This window comes from Sminthopsis crassicaudata, chromosome 2, assembly GCF_048593235.1.
Source record: "Sminthopsis crassicaudata isolate SCR6 chromosome 2, ASM4859323v1, whole genome shotgun sequence".
NCBI lineage: Eukaryota > Metazoa > Chordata > Mammalia > Dasyuromorphia > Dasyuridae > Sminthopsis > Sminthopsis crassicaudata.
This window is the reverse complement of record NC_133618.1, coordinates 503,420,573-503,435,552: the sequence shown is the minus strand read 5'-3', so window position 1 is coordinate 503,435,552 and position 14,980 is coordinate 503,420,573. Positions and strand designations below refer to the sequence as shown.

Genomic DNA, 14,980 nt, shown 5'->3' with positions numbered 1-14,980 from the left:
TCTGAGGGTTTTTTCGGGGAGAAATTCTAGTTACAGCCATTCAGGGTCTTGGAGTGGCATTCATTTCCTCTCGGGCGTGTCTGATGTAGAAGACCTTTACCCAAAATGACTACGGAGATGACTCAAAATACAAAGCAGAAAGGTCGTTTATTATGCTTCTGGAGGCTGAGCCATTCCATCACGAGATAAGGGAAACCTCGAGGTAGAAGGGATAAAGAAGTAGGAAAAAAACACAGCTTTTATACAAAAGATTACATCACAAATAAGAGAAAATTGAGAAGGGGAGGGGGAGGCATCTAATTGGTTGTTGCTATCCAGAGAGATTAGAATGAAAGGTTTCAGTTTCCCGAAATCACCTGATTTCTAGGAAACCGAAAATCAGGCCTTCAAGCTTCAGACATAGCTGGCCAAGGCTCAAGCACATATGGGCCTGCAAATATACAGCTCATAGGGGAAACACAGAAATAATGAAAATAAAATTCTGAAAAAGAATTCACATATTCTGCAAGTTTAGCTTTTCTCTCTATTCCACACATGGATGAAATTCTCAAAGTCCCTTTCCCCCTAAGGATTTTTTTTTTAATAGCTTGAGAATAAAGAAAGCACTAAGATATGTATTCTTATTTAATATGTAATTCTAGACATAAAGCAGTCTTTCAGGTTCCTCATCTCGAGGAACCCATCAAGGAGAATATTTGTTCATTCCTTTAGGATGACTGGTTACTCAGGAAATTAGCCAGGTTTCTAAAGCAAACACAAATCAGTAATAAAAGAATACTACAATGCACAGGGAATTATTGTCTTCCTATGCTTCCTGCATTTCATTAGATAATTGCTAGCACTTTCTCATGTTCTCAGCAAAAAGTTACACAAAAGACTAGGATTCCTTATGTGTGGTTCAGAAATGGTGAGGAGTTACCATTTAATAAAAAAAGATGGAGAGTTCCCTAGAAACAAAGCAAAGTTTATTTTATGTTCTCGAGAGAAGGGCGTTCCACCCTTCCTGCAGAGAGGATGGAAGGGAGAAGCACCTCCTGAGGGCAGGGTTAACACTTTAATCCCTAACACAAATACCCTCTTCCCACCACTGACCCTCATCCTCATTGGCTGAAGGTCTCATATTCTAAACTTGGGAACTACCCAAGAAATTGAACTTGACCAATAAATACATAGTTGCCCATATTTGACTGAAAAAGGGAGAAAATGAAGTCATGGGAGGATAGCAGGAAAGGGATTTAGGTATGCCCTTGGATCAATGCTGAAAGTCTTTTAGGCCTACTCAAACTCTGAAGTAGATGAAGCCTTATTTGATTTTCACAACTATCTTGAAAGATCTCACCTCATCTCATTCACTTATAGATATTAAGATTATTGATCTTTTCAGGGCCTGATCATGACTTCATAAAGCTGATATGAAATAAAGTCCACCTCTTGGAAGAGATGAGACATTTACTCTCAGACATTCAAATTGTCTCCCTCATTAGACTGAATTTCTTGACAGTAGGGATTTTCTTCTGCTTTTCCTTGTAATCTCAACAAGAATTGGAGGCACATGCCTATAATATATAGTAAACAGATTTAATCTATAACTATATATAATAAATGCATATAGTTTGATAGATTAGACCTGATCATGCTTATTTGCAAAGAGGGGAGGTTTCAGTGAAGCTGATAATACTATTTATATAGCATTATATGCAGATAATTTTAATATCCCTATTCACTTTAACCAATAATTTATTCATTTGATTGTGATTTAATGGGTATCACTGATCATGTTAAATTTGAATTAATTAGAATTAAATTCGAATGGATCATGTTAATATTGTTAGAATGAATGTTATGATTAATTAGTGATCATGTTTAATAGCTAAATTCATACTGTATTAGTTGGGCATGTTATAGGAACTTATTAGTGTCCCCCAGTCGCCACTACTTTTAAGTATCTTATGCTTGAAAAGGTTGACTTGCCTCAGTAATTTACATCTATATGAATTACTAGAGGTGTTTCTTCAGGGACTTTTCCTGCAAAATCACATCTTCCTTGGTCCCTTAGGATATTACTGATCAAATACTTGTGTGTGATGGGCATGGAAAATCTTTGCCAAGAAGACTTGCAATTAATGACCTGTAAAAGGCTTGCTGATGAAAATGGTTATGGTTGATCAACACTACCCTTCTGAAGATTAACCAACCTTAAGAATGCCCATGCTTCTGAGGAAAACTCCCCTAGTTTTTTGTTTTTTTTTTATAACTTTTTATTGACAGAACATATACATGGGTAATTTTTTACATTATCCTTTGCACTCACTTCTGTTCTGACTTTTCCCTTCCTTCCCTCCACCCTCTCCCCTAGATGGCAGATTGTCTTATACATGTTAAATATGTTATAGTATATACTAGATACAATATATGTGTGCAGAACCATACAATTCTCATGTTGCACAAGAAGAGTTGGATTCAGAAGGTAAAAATAACCTAACTCCCCTAGTTCTAAAAATCTCTAAGCCCCTGAACACTAGGGTCCACAGCCAAAAAAGATCTTTCATCTAATCGCTTAGGGACCATTAATCTCTCTGACTGATCACCACTCCAAGCTTTCCTTCAGTGATTTACATTGACAATTGGCAATTTTTGGGCCCACAACTTTACAATTATTGTCTCATTTAATTCTCACAATAACCAAGGAGGTTAGATGCTAAAATAATAATAATAATAAATAATAATAATAGTATTTTATTTTTTCAAAAACATGCAAAGATTGTTTTCAACATAAACTCTTATAAAACCTTGGATTCCAATTTTTTCTCCTTCCATCACCTTCTCAAGACAGCAAGCAATCTGATATGGATTAAACATGTGCAATTCTTCTAAACACATTTCTATATTCATCATGCCATGCAAGAAAAATCATGAGCAAAAAAACCCCAAACCTAAAAGCAAACAATAAAAAAAGGTAAAAATATTATATTTCCATCCACATCCAGTCTTTAATTCTCTCTCTGTATATAGATGGCACTCTTTCTCTCAAGTCTATTGAAGTTATCTTTAATTACCTCATTGTTATAAAATGTAACTTCTATTACAGTAACAAGATTTTGTTACTGTGTACAATGTTCTCCTGGTTCTGCTCACTTCAATCATATCAGTTCATGTAAGTCTTTCCAGGCTTTTCTGAAATCAACCTAGTCATCATTTCTCATAGAACAATAATATTCCATTACATTAATATTATAGTATATGTATATACTAAATATATATACTATACTATGTATGCATATAGTATAGTATATATATAGTATACTATGTACATATAGTATACTATAATTTATTTAGTCATTCCCCAATTGATGGGATTTTATAAATTTGGAAAAAAAATTTCTCAATACTTTTTTATTGTTACAAATATCTGTAAAGATACTTTTCAACATTTTTTTTTTAAATTTCCTGAGGCTGGGGTTAAGTGACTTGCCCAGAGTCACACAGCTAGGAAGTGTGAAGTGTTAAGTGTCTGAGACCATATTTGAACTCAGGTCCTCCTGACTTCAAGGCTGGTATTCTGTCCACTGCGCCACCTAGCTGCCCCCTCAACATTTATTTTTATAAAACTTTGTATTCCAAATTTCTCTCCCTTTCTTCCTTTCACATCTCCCCTGCCCTAGAAGCAGGCAATCTGATATGGATTAAATATGTGCGATCCCTTTAGATATATTTCCATATTTGTCTTATTGTGCAAGAAAAAATCTGACCAAAAGGGGGGAAAAAGAAAAAAACAAAAAGGTGAAAATACTATGCTTCCATCCACAGATCCAGATTCAGTCTCCATAGTTCTCTATCTGGATGTGATTGTCATTTTTCACTCCTACTATATTGGAATTGCCTTAAATCATCAAATTGTAGGCTAGAGCTAAGTACATCATAGTTGATCATCACATAATCTTGCTACTGTGTACAATGTTTTCCTGGTTCTGCTCACTTCACTCAGTATCAGTTCATGTAAGTCTCTCCAGGCTTTTCTGAAATCAGTTTGCTCATCACTTCTTATAGAACAATAACATTACATTCATATATATAATTTATTCAGAGATTCCCCAAATGGTGGACATCCATTCAATTTCCAGTTCTTTGCCACTACGGACAAACATTTTTTACATATATTTTTCTTTTTTGTAAATTATCTTTTGGAAATATAGACCCAGTAGTGAGACTGCTGGATTAAAAGGTATGAAGAGTTTTAAAGGCTTCTGGGCATTGTTCCAAATTGTTTCCAGAACAGTTAGATCGTTTCTCAGCTCCATCAACAATGTGTTAGTGTTCCACTTTTCTTACAACCCCTCCCAAGATTTATCATTATTTTTCTGTCAGCCAATCTGAAAGGTATAAAGTGGTACCTCAGAGTTGTCTTAGTTTGTATTTTTCTAATCAATAGTGATTAGCATTTTATATGACTAGAAATGGTTTTAATTTCTTCATCTGAAAACTGTTCATAGCTTTGATTATCTATTAGATGCTATTATCATTTCACAGATGAGCAAACCGAAGACGAGTGAATTGGTATAAGTGACTTGCCCAGAGTTACATAGTTAAGTTCTAAAGGTCAGATTTGAACTCCAGACATAGTGGTGCAAAAAGGTATCCTTTTTTATTATTATTATTATTTATTATATAATAGAATAGATAATAGGATAATAGAATACCCATACACACCAGAATCAAGTTCATTAAGGGAGCAGAGACAAAAGAGGCATTTTTGTTGATTAGCATGTTAAATTTTGTGGACCCTTTAAAAGATTATTACAAGTAGTGGTCCACAATTTCACATACATTCCTCTTTTCTCGGCCTTCTTTCTATGCTGAAATAGTCATAATTATTGACATTTAGATCTAGAATAAAAAAAAAAAACTGTGGGCAGGGCTTATCCAGGGCAGCTTGGTGAGGTAGGAGGGAAAGGGGGCGGGACCGGAGGCGCGCGCGTCCCGGCATTCAGACTTCCGGATGAAGCCAGCGTCTGGTCCTCTTTCCTCCCCTCCCCCACCCCTCCTCCTCTTCTTCAGCCAGGCTCGAGTCCTGGCATGGCGACGGGATAGCGGTGGTAGGAGGTGAAGCCGAGTGAGTGAGTGGGTGAAATCTTTAGTCAGGTGAGGAGAAAAACACAATTCAGGGTGAGGGTGGGGGATGGGTGGAGGTTGGTGGTGTGGCTCCACGGGCCGCTCTGAGGTAGGGAGTGAAATGTAAGGCCACGAGCCTGTGCGCACGCGTGTACCAGCTGAGGAAAGGATGGGGAAACGGGACTCTAGGTAACGGGTGTTTCTGAAGCCTAGAAGGTGAGGGAAGCAAAATCCGCATGCGCACACCACGTGCGCCTCGGGCCACGCCCCCTTTCTCTCAACCTCCAACTTGTTCCCCTCCCTCTCGGCGCGGGCGCGCGCTCTCTTCCCTCACCTTCACTCGACTGAGGAATGTTCTCCTGAGGCGACGTCTGGGGTTCCTTTTCCCGGCCCGGCTGTCTCCGGGCTGGGAGCCCGACACTGCGACGGACTTTGTGACGTTTCCCTCCCTTGAGGTGGCGGGTAACCGCCCGAGGGCTGGTGAGGGCTTCTTCCGGGCTTGGATGTCGGCGCCGGCCTGGGGTGGGGCGGGGTTTTGGTAGTGGACCCTGTGAGGGAGGATTGACTAGCGGGGGCGGGGCGGCCCGTCGATGTGGGAAGGCGTAAAAACAAACCTAATCTCACTCCTTTGATGTCTTAAGGTTTCCCTTATGCTTTTTAAAACTCGCCTCCTGAGGTAAAATGAAGGAATTATCCCCATTTTTGTTCTTTTGGGGGACGAGGAACTGGGGACCTCCTCGGTGTGGGGAGCTCTTTCTGAGGAAACTCCTGCCCAAGGCCGATCCGCCACAGTTCGGTACTTTGCCAAACATTTTAGAAGGTTACCTCCGTTTTACAGATGAGGAAACCCGGGCTCCTAGTGAAATGACTTAGCTAAGGTCACGCAGCTAGTATGGATCCAAGTTAGTCCCGGAATCCAGGTTTTCTTTAGTCAAGTCCCACACCACTCTAATCAGAAGAAATTGGTTATTTCTAAAACGGCCTGGTAGTTGTGTGTGTCCTGTATGTATTTTGTCATTTTATACATAAGTGGAACCACGATTTTATAAGGGTGGATATAATTGTATAATGGAAGTTTCAAGAATAGAGGCTCTTAACCTGAGACGACTAGGTAATCAATTTCAGGGAGACTAAGAACTTGGCGCAGTAGGGAGGGGGGGAGGAAAAAAGAGGGGGAGGGGAAATGACATCTTCATTTTAATTAACTTAAGTTTAAAAAAAAAATTCTGAGAAGTTTGTAAACTAATCCAAATTGCCAAAAGGTGGTAGGACACAAAAAAGAGTTAAGAAACTCTGTTCTGGAAACTAGGGGGTATTTCATTTTTGTCTTCCAATCCCTAGACCCTAGCATAGTGCTTGTACTTGGTAGGTATTTAATAAATGTTTATTGATTTGAATTCTCTCCATATCTCTTTCTGTGTGATTCTCCTTTCCTGAGACCTCCATGTAGGGATCTGCAGGATCTGCTGAAATCCTTTAGTTTCACATAAATTATTGCAGCACTCAGATGTACATCCTTTACTCTGAACATGAGGGACCTATTTGCTGTTCCAGTTATATACCATCTTTACTAACAAGGATAAAGTCATATCAAATTGATATATTTAAAGTCCTTTGTAAATTAAAAAAAGTATCGCAAATGTTAACTTTTGTCACTGTTTATACCTCTAAAGACATATTTGTATAGTACTTTTCTGGAAACAACCCTAAGATATCGGTCGTGTAAATATTATTATACTCATTTTATAGATTAAGAAACTGGTTCACAAAGGTGAAGTGACTTGCCCATAGTTAGGTTATGAAGCCATGATTTGAGTCCTGGTCTCCAGAGTCTGTCAGGTCAAATGTTCAAGAGACACATTTATCTGCCTTAAAATTCCAAATCCAGTGTTCTTTCCACTGTAGGAAGATGTCTTTCTACAGTGGACTTTACAAATATATATATATAGTGCAGTGGTATCAAACTCAAAATAAAGAATCTCTGTAGGCAGCATATTGACTAAGAAAACCTCACATTAATATTGCCTATATTGTATTTTGTTATCTTTTTAAAATATTATTTTAAAATATATTTTAATGGTATTTTATTATTCCAAATACATGAAAAGATATTTTTCAACATTTACCCTTATTGCCTGTCATCAAGGGGAGGGAGTAGAGGGAGGAGGGGGATAATTTGGAAAAATGAATACAAGGGATAATATTATAAAAAAAAATTTACTCATGCATATATGGAAAAAAAATTTAAATATAAAAACAAAACAAAACAAAAAAACATTTACCCTTGCAAAACCTTGTGTTCCAAATTTTCCTCCCCCTACTTCCCCAAGATAGCAAGAAATCCATTATTGGTTAAATGTTCAATTATTCTAAACATTTTCATACTCAGCATTCTGTGAAAGAAAATCAGATCTTATTAATTTTGAATTAAAATGTTGGCATTTTAATCTGGTTCAGCTGTAGTTTGAAAATTTTGAGGTCCAGTGTGTTTGACAGCTCTGTATTAAGATTAAGATAGTGGTTATATCAGGAGATGTGGGTTCTTGTCATAACTTTGTATGACTTTAGGCAGTTCCCTTCTTTCTGGGCTCCAGTTTTCTAGTCTGTAAAACCAGAGGGCTCAGTTCAGTTTAATATCTTGAATCTGTCTTTTTTTTTTTTTTTTTTTTTTTTTAAGCCAATTAATTACTTGTTAGGGCACATTGCTTTATGAATCATGTTAGGAGAGAAAAATCAGAACAAAAGGGAAAAAACATGGGAGAGGAGGGGGGGGGATATGAACATAGCATGTGTTGATTTACATTCAATCTCCATAGTTCTTTTTGTGGACGCAGATAGAATTTTCTATCCAAAGATTGTTGGGATTGCTTTGGACTTTTCTACTCCATTTTTCTTTGTATAGGCCTCATGTAGACCAATCTACCTGAACTATTACAGTATCTCTTTATGAGGTACTTTTTTCTCCTCCAGTCTATGCTTTATACCATTGCTAAACTAATAATCTATATAGTTATGTTCCATCTTTATTTAAAAATAGTTAATGACTCCCTATTATTTTCTAAGTAAAGTTCAGATTCTTGATTGTGGCATTCAACATCTTCCACAATCTGGAACCTGCTTATATTTTCAGTTTTATCTTTTTATAAATCTTCAAGTGTTATACAAATGTGAAATATGTTATTATTCTCCTTCCCACAGTCAAACTGAATCTTAACTGCTCCTGTTTCACCAATATGCCTTGTGTTTATCCTACTTTGTATCTTTGCTATTTGCCTGGACTATTACCTCTTCTACTTTACCTATTAAATTTCTATACATCTTTTAAGAGCCCATTTCTTAGGTTAACACCCGTATAAGTCCTTCCTCGAATTTTCCCCATATTATTTCACCCTTCAGTAACTCACATACCACTTTTATTTTGAACCCAGCTAATTTAATTATGTATTAATATGCACTTAAAGTTTTGTATATATTTTTCTTCTACACTGGACTTATCTAAATTTAGTATTTATTCCCCTAAGGCCTAGAACAGTCTTCTCTCCATATGTAACAGGTGCACAATAAATATGGAATTGCATTGAAAACTTATTAAATTCTTGGGGCAGCTAGGGGGCAAAGTGCATAGAGCATTAGCCTTGAAGTCAGGAAGACTTGAATTCAAATTTGATCTCAGACACTTAACACTTCCTAGTTGTGTGACCCTGGGCAAGTCACTTAACCCCACTTGCTTCAGTCAAAAAAACCCAAAACATTAAATTCTTACTATGTGCAGAAATTGGTGGAAATAGGTTTTTGAAAGACATTTTCCCTGCCTTCATGGAATTAAAATAAATAAATAAAATAAATAAAGGGAAATACACAAATCATGACTAAATGTAACAAAAATAATATATTTAAAGTATAACAGCAAGTTCAGGATTGGACTAACTCATTTCCCATCTCTTGGCATTCTATTGATTCTATTCAGGAGATTATACTTTGTTTTATTCCCATTTAAAAAAAAAAAACCTTATCCCTTTCTTGAGCACATGAAACAAAATGTAAATAAATGAAAACATTCTATCAGTAAATGGTTTTTTTTAAAAGAGCTGTATGGTATGCAAGAATGCTTACCTGATTCCAAATAATGGTCATTGTCTTTTTCTTTTCTTTCTTTCTTTTTTTTAACCAAACATAATGTGAAGTGTATGTATATATTTATGGCAATTGAGCTAGCAAGCCAGATAGCTGGCCTCAGTGTTTAGATTACCTGGTTTTGAGCCCTATGCAAGTCACTTAACTTTTCAGTACTCCAGTTTACTCCTTTGAGATTTAGTTGAGGAAAAAGATCCCGACTTTATATACTATAAAAATGGCTGCACATAAAAATATATATAAATTTACACAATTGTTGATTTGGAAGTGTAAATATTATTGGCTTTAGTAGCCTTGTGATCTTTTAATTTTAAACAATTTTGAAACTATTTTCTTTTAGATTTTATATGCTGTTGTACCTGAGGTCAGCTCCCTCCAAAATAATTTTCAAGTGTCACCAGAGTCCTCTTTAATTCCTTCTCCAAAAAGCCAATCAGTGTTGGCAGCAATCCAAGAAAATAGGCAGTCTCTGAAGCATCCATAATCTTTTTTGTTCTTTCCAAAAAACTTTTAAAAATTAATTTTATTTTCAGTTTTGCATTCTCCTCCTATATTTTTCTTCTCCCCCCAACCCCATCCCATGATAAAGCAAGGGGGAAAAAAGCCATTACTAACATGTCATAGTCAAACAAAACAAATCTCTGCATTGACCAAAGTCTTCTCCTTCCCTGGCCCCCCTCAAATTTTTTCCCTTGCACTCCAAAGCCATTGTATCTCTTTCACTTCCTTTTGAAGTAGTATGTTCCATTTTGTTACAGTTATATAATTGTAACTTATATCTGTTTCTCCTATTCCTTTTTTTAAATCATGAAAAATCCACCTTTTGTTGCTTTGCTGTACTGAGAACAAACTCCTTTTATAAATGTATCTAATATGATGATAAATGTTGGAAGGGATGTGGGAAAATTGGGACATTAACGTTGTTGATAGAGTTGTGAACTAATCCAATCATTCTGGAGAGCAATTTGGAACAATGCCCAAAGGAGTTTTAAAATTGTAAACCCTTTTGATCCAGCAATGTTTCTACTGGGCCTGTGTTCCCTTTTTTTTTTTTTTTTTTTTAATAATATCTTTTGCCTTTAATTTCTAATAGAAATTACAAAATTTCACCAATGAAAAGAAAAGCAGTAGGCATTATTCCTATGCTGACACTATTTTCAACTAGATAAAGTGATAATTTTGCCTTACAATACTAAAGTTCTTTTTTTTTAAGATTTTATTTATTTTTTTTACTTTATTATTTTAAAATTAATTTTATAGTTTATAACTTTTTTTGACAGTACATATGCATGGATAATTTTTTACAACATTATCCCTTGTACTCATTTCTGTTCCAAATTTTCCCCTCCCCTCCACCTCTTCCCCTAGATTGTAGGCAGTCCCATATATGTTAAATACATTATAGTATATCCTAGATACAATATATATGTGCAGAAACGAATTTCTTGTTGCACCAGAAGAATTTGATTCAGAAGGTAAAAATAACCTGGGAAGAAAAACAAAAATGCAAACAATTTACACTCATTTTCCAGTGTTCCTTCTCTGGGTATAGCTGATTCTGTTCATTGATCAATTGGAACTGAATTAGATCTTTTCTTTGTTGAAGATAATCCACTTCCATCAGAATACATCCTCATATAGTATTCTTGTTGAAGTGTATAATGATCTGGTTCTGCTCATTTCACTCAGCATCAGTTCATGTAAGTCTCTCCAAGCCTCTCTGTATTCATCCTGCTGGTCATTTCTTACAGAACAGTAATATTCCATAACATTCATATACCATAATTTACCCAACCATTCTCCAATTGATGGGCATCCATTAATTTTTCAGTTTCCAGCCACTACAAAAAAGGGCTGCTGGGCCTGTATTCCAAAGAGTTCATAAGAGAGGAAAAAGTACCCACATGTGCAAAAATGTTTGTGGCAGCTCTTTTTATAGCGTCAAGGAACTGGAAACTGAGTGGATACCCATCATTTGGAGAATGACTGAACAAGTTATGATATGTGAATGTGATGGAATATTATTGTTATATAAGAAAATGATCAGCAAGATGATTTCAGAGAGGCCTAGAGAGACTTATATGAACCAGTGCTAAGTGAAATGAGAACCAAGAGAACATTGTACACAGCAACAAGAAGATTATATGATGATCTACTATGATGGACATGGCTCTTTAACAATGAAGTAATTCAGACCAATTCCAAAAGTGTTGTGATGGAGAGAGCCATCTACATTCATGTGGATCACAATATAATATTTTTACCTTTGGAAAAAACGTATAACAAAGACAAATTTCCACATTAGCTGTTTTTTTTTTAAAGTCTCAAAATCCTTCACCTCTTTATTAGGAGGAAGTCATTTGAAATCCTAATTACTCTGATCAGAGTTTCTAATTATTTCAAAAATCATTATCATATTGTCATTATATAAATTGTTCAGCTTTTGTTTGCTTCTTTCTACATAAATTCATATAAATTTCAGGTTTCTTTGAAACTATCTCCTATCATTTCTTATACCACAATATAGTATTCTTTACCATTTATTTAATATAATTTGTTGAGCCATTCCCCAATTGATTAGTACCCTTTCAGATGACTATTCTTTGCTTCCTGGAAAAAGTTAACAATATTTTTGTGTATCAGTTTTTTGCTTGCACTAATTCCTACTTTAATCTGTTATCATACTAATTACCCTCTCTCCTTTCCTTTTCTCTGTTTTCCTGTTTAGTGAATTGTTTTTATATTCTTAATTTTCTGTGCATGTGTATATTCAAACTTTTAACCACTTTAGATAAAAATGAGGTTGAAGTATCAGCTGCTTCCTCCATCTTGTTTGCAGAGATGTCTACCTGCTCATCCTGATTATGTGAGATAATTTATTTTAACCTTCCTTTCCCTTTTTTCCTTCCGCTTATTTCTCATTTCCTCTTCCAAGTGTTTTGCTCTTTCCATTCTTAATAAGATCATCAAGAAATACCAGATTCATTCACAGGCTTTCTGTCTAATTAGACCCTCTCTCTGATCCATGATGATAATGATGATTTCATTTCCCTATTAGAATATAAACAGTTTATCTTGGTTTAGTATTCCTTAAGATTGCTTGTTCATGGTTACCTTTTTATGTTTCTATTAGGTTGTTTTTGAACTTGAAAGTTTCTGTGCAGTTTCAATCTTTTTGTCAGGAATGCTTAGAAGTACTTTTATTTCATGAAAGATTCATTTTCCCCTCTATAACATACTCAGTTTTTCTGGATAAGTTATTTTTGATTATATGACTATTCCTTTTGAAATGCTGTATTTCAAGCCATCTGCTCCTTTTTGATAGTGATCGTTAAATCATGTGTGATTTTGACTCCTTAACTTCTTTCTAGCTGCTCACAGTGTATTTTCTCTTAGACCTAGAAGCTCTGGATTTTTACTGTAAATGATCCTGGAATTTTTTTTTTTTTTCAGGAGTAAACCAGTGAATTCTTTCCTTTTTGCACTTTATCCTCTACTTTCTCAGATGGGATAATTTTCTTTTCAAGATTTCTTGAAGTAAGATATCGAGGCTCATGTTTTGACCATGGAATGCAGGTTCTCATGATCCTTAAAAGTTTTTTTACTGCATCTTTTTTCCAGATCACTTGTTTTTGTTATGAAATAACCTCAGATTTTCTTCTTCTTCTGCCTTTTTTTTTTTTTTTTTTTCAGTCTTTTGACTTTGTTTTAATATTTCTTGTTTCATGGAGTCATTGATTTATGTTTGATCCATTCCAATTTTAAGGAGTTTGTTTGGGCAAAATTTTGTATCTCTTATACCAAGTTATTATCTCTCTAATTCTTCATTCCTTGGATCTTATTTTCCAATTTTTTCCCTCACTTTCTCTTTTTATTGACAAAAACTTTTTAAAAATTGTTCACTTTTTCCAGGAATTTTAGTTGAAATTTGGTGGCCGCACTGAGACTTTGCTTATAGATGTTTGAGTCATTATCTTCTGGATTTGTGTTTGGAGTATCCCATACCATAATTAGCTCTTTATGGTATAATTCTATTTTTTGTTTGCTCATAGTTCCAGTCTACTTCCTGACTTTGGACTTGATATTAGGAGTGGAATCTATATTTTTATAAATCATCACTTTTACTTCTCAATGTCATCCATGTGACAAAGCAAAACTGACGCTTCAAATAAATCTGAACATATAGTGTTTCATTTCTATAATTTCTTCTGTAAAAGGTAGAAAGGTACATTTTGCTTAACTATAGGACAAAGTTTGACCATTATAATAACATGATGGACCAGGGTTTTAAAAAATATTATTTCTACTTAAACATGAAGTCATTGTGCATAAACATAATTTGTTTAACCATTACCCATGTTGTAGGCCCCTATTTTATTTCCAGTTCTTTGCTATAATAAAATACCATAATACTAATGATGATGTTAATTAGATTTTATATAGCACTAATAGTACTGAAGTGCCTCACAAAATAATTTTTATCCTTACAGCAATCCAGGAGATAGGTACTTTATTATTATTATTATTTTACTTTTTTTGCTGAGGCAATTGGGGTTAAGTGACTTGCCCAGGGTCACACAGCTAGGAAGTGTTAAGTGTCTGAGACCAGCTTTGAACTCAGGTCCTCCTGACTTCAGGGCTCGTGCTCTATCCACTGTGCCACCTAGTTGCCCCAAGACAGGTATTTTATTTGGTTTATGTGCTCTTCCTTGACTATGTTCCAAGTATTTGAATTCCAAGGGTCATGTTTGAACCCTCCAGGTATGGACATTTCTCATTTTTTAAAAAGTACATTTCCAAATTTTTTCTGGACTGGTTGGACCACTTTAAAATTCCACCAGTAGTAATAGTGTTTGTTTTTCCATAGCCTTTCCAACATTATTTCTATATTTAGTCATCATAGTTTACTGGGTCTTGGAGTTGTTAGGATTTCCCTTGTTCATTATTAATTGTAATTTGGAAATCTTTAATATAATTGTTAATATTTTACAATTCTTTTGAGAATTTTTTGTAGATATCCTTTCATTCACTACTTTATTTGGTGGTGTTCTTGATCTTAATGTATTTGTGTTATTTTCCATATCTGTTCTTTACCGAGGTATTTGATATATACTTTTATTCATTATTGCTGCTTTTTTTTTAGTTTCATTGATTTTTGTCAGTGCAAAAGCTTTTCAATTTTATATAATTGAAATTGACTATCTTTTGTCATTACTTTTGCCCCTTTCTCCCTAACCATGGCTTTCATTTAAAAAAAAAAAAAAAAAAAAAAAAAAGTATTTATTTATTGGGTACGTTTTGAGTTCCAAGTTTTCTCCTTCCTTTTGTCCTCCAACCCTGCATTAGAGAAAAATCAATATTTTATAGAGTTATATATGTGAAACTACACTTTGATATTTCAGTTCTTTGTCTGGAGGTGTGGATAGCATTTTCCTTCATAAGTCCTTCCTAATTGCTTTGCCGCCTCATATTACTCAGAATAGCTTAATCATTCAGTTACTCTTTTAACAATATTACTATTACTTTATATACAATGTTCTCTTGGTGGTTCTTGTTTGATTCTACATTACTTCATGCAAGTCTTTCCATGTTTTTCTAAAAACAACTTCTTGCCATTTCTTACAGCTCAGTAATATTCCATCATAACATTGTGATTTTTTACCTAAAATTTTAATAATCAAGAGACTTGAACATTTCATCATACAAAGAAAAACAAAAAAATGGAATATAATATATG

The 14,980-nt window shown here is 34.9% G+C and overlaps 1 long non-coding RNA gene across 2 annotated transcripts in view; it reads right to left on the bottom strand.

The window, feature by feature from the left end:
- The window catches only part of LOC141557770 (uncharacterized), a 57,088-nt gene extending 49,708 nt beyond the window's left edge, over nucleotides 1-7,380 (bottom strand). For both annotated transcript variants that reach the window (XR_012486896.1, XR_012486895.1), the window contains exon 1: nucleotides 5,444-7,380. This is a non-coding gene — a long non-coding RNA (uncharacterized LOC141557770). The remainder of the gene's footprint in view (nucleotides 1-5,443) is intronic.
- Nucleotides 7,381-14,980: the final 7,600 nt, after the last annotated feature.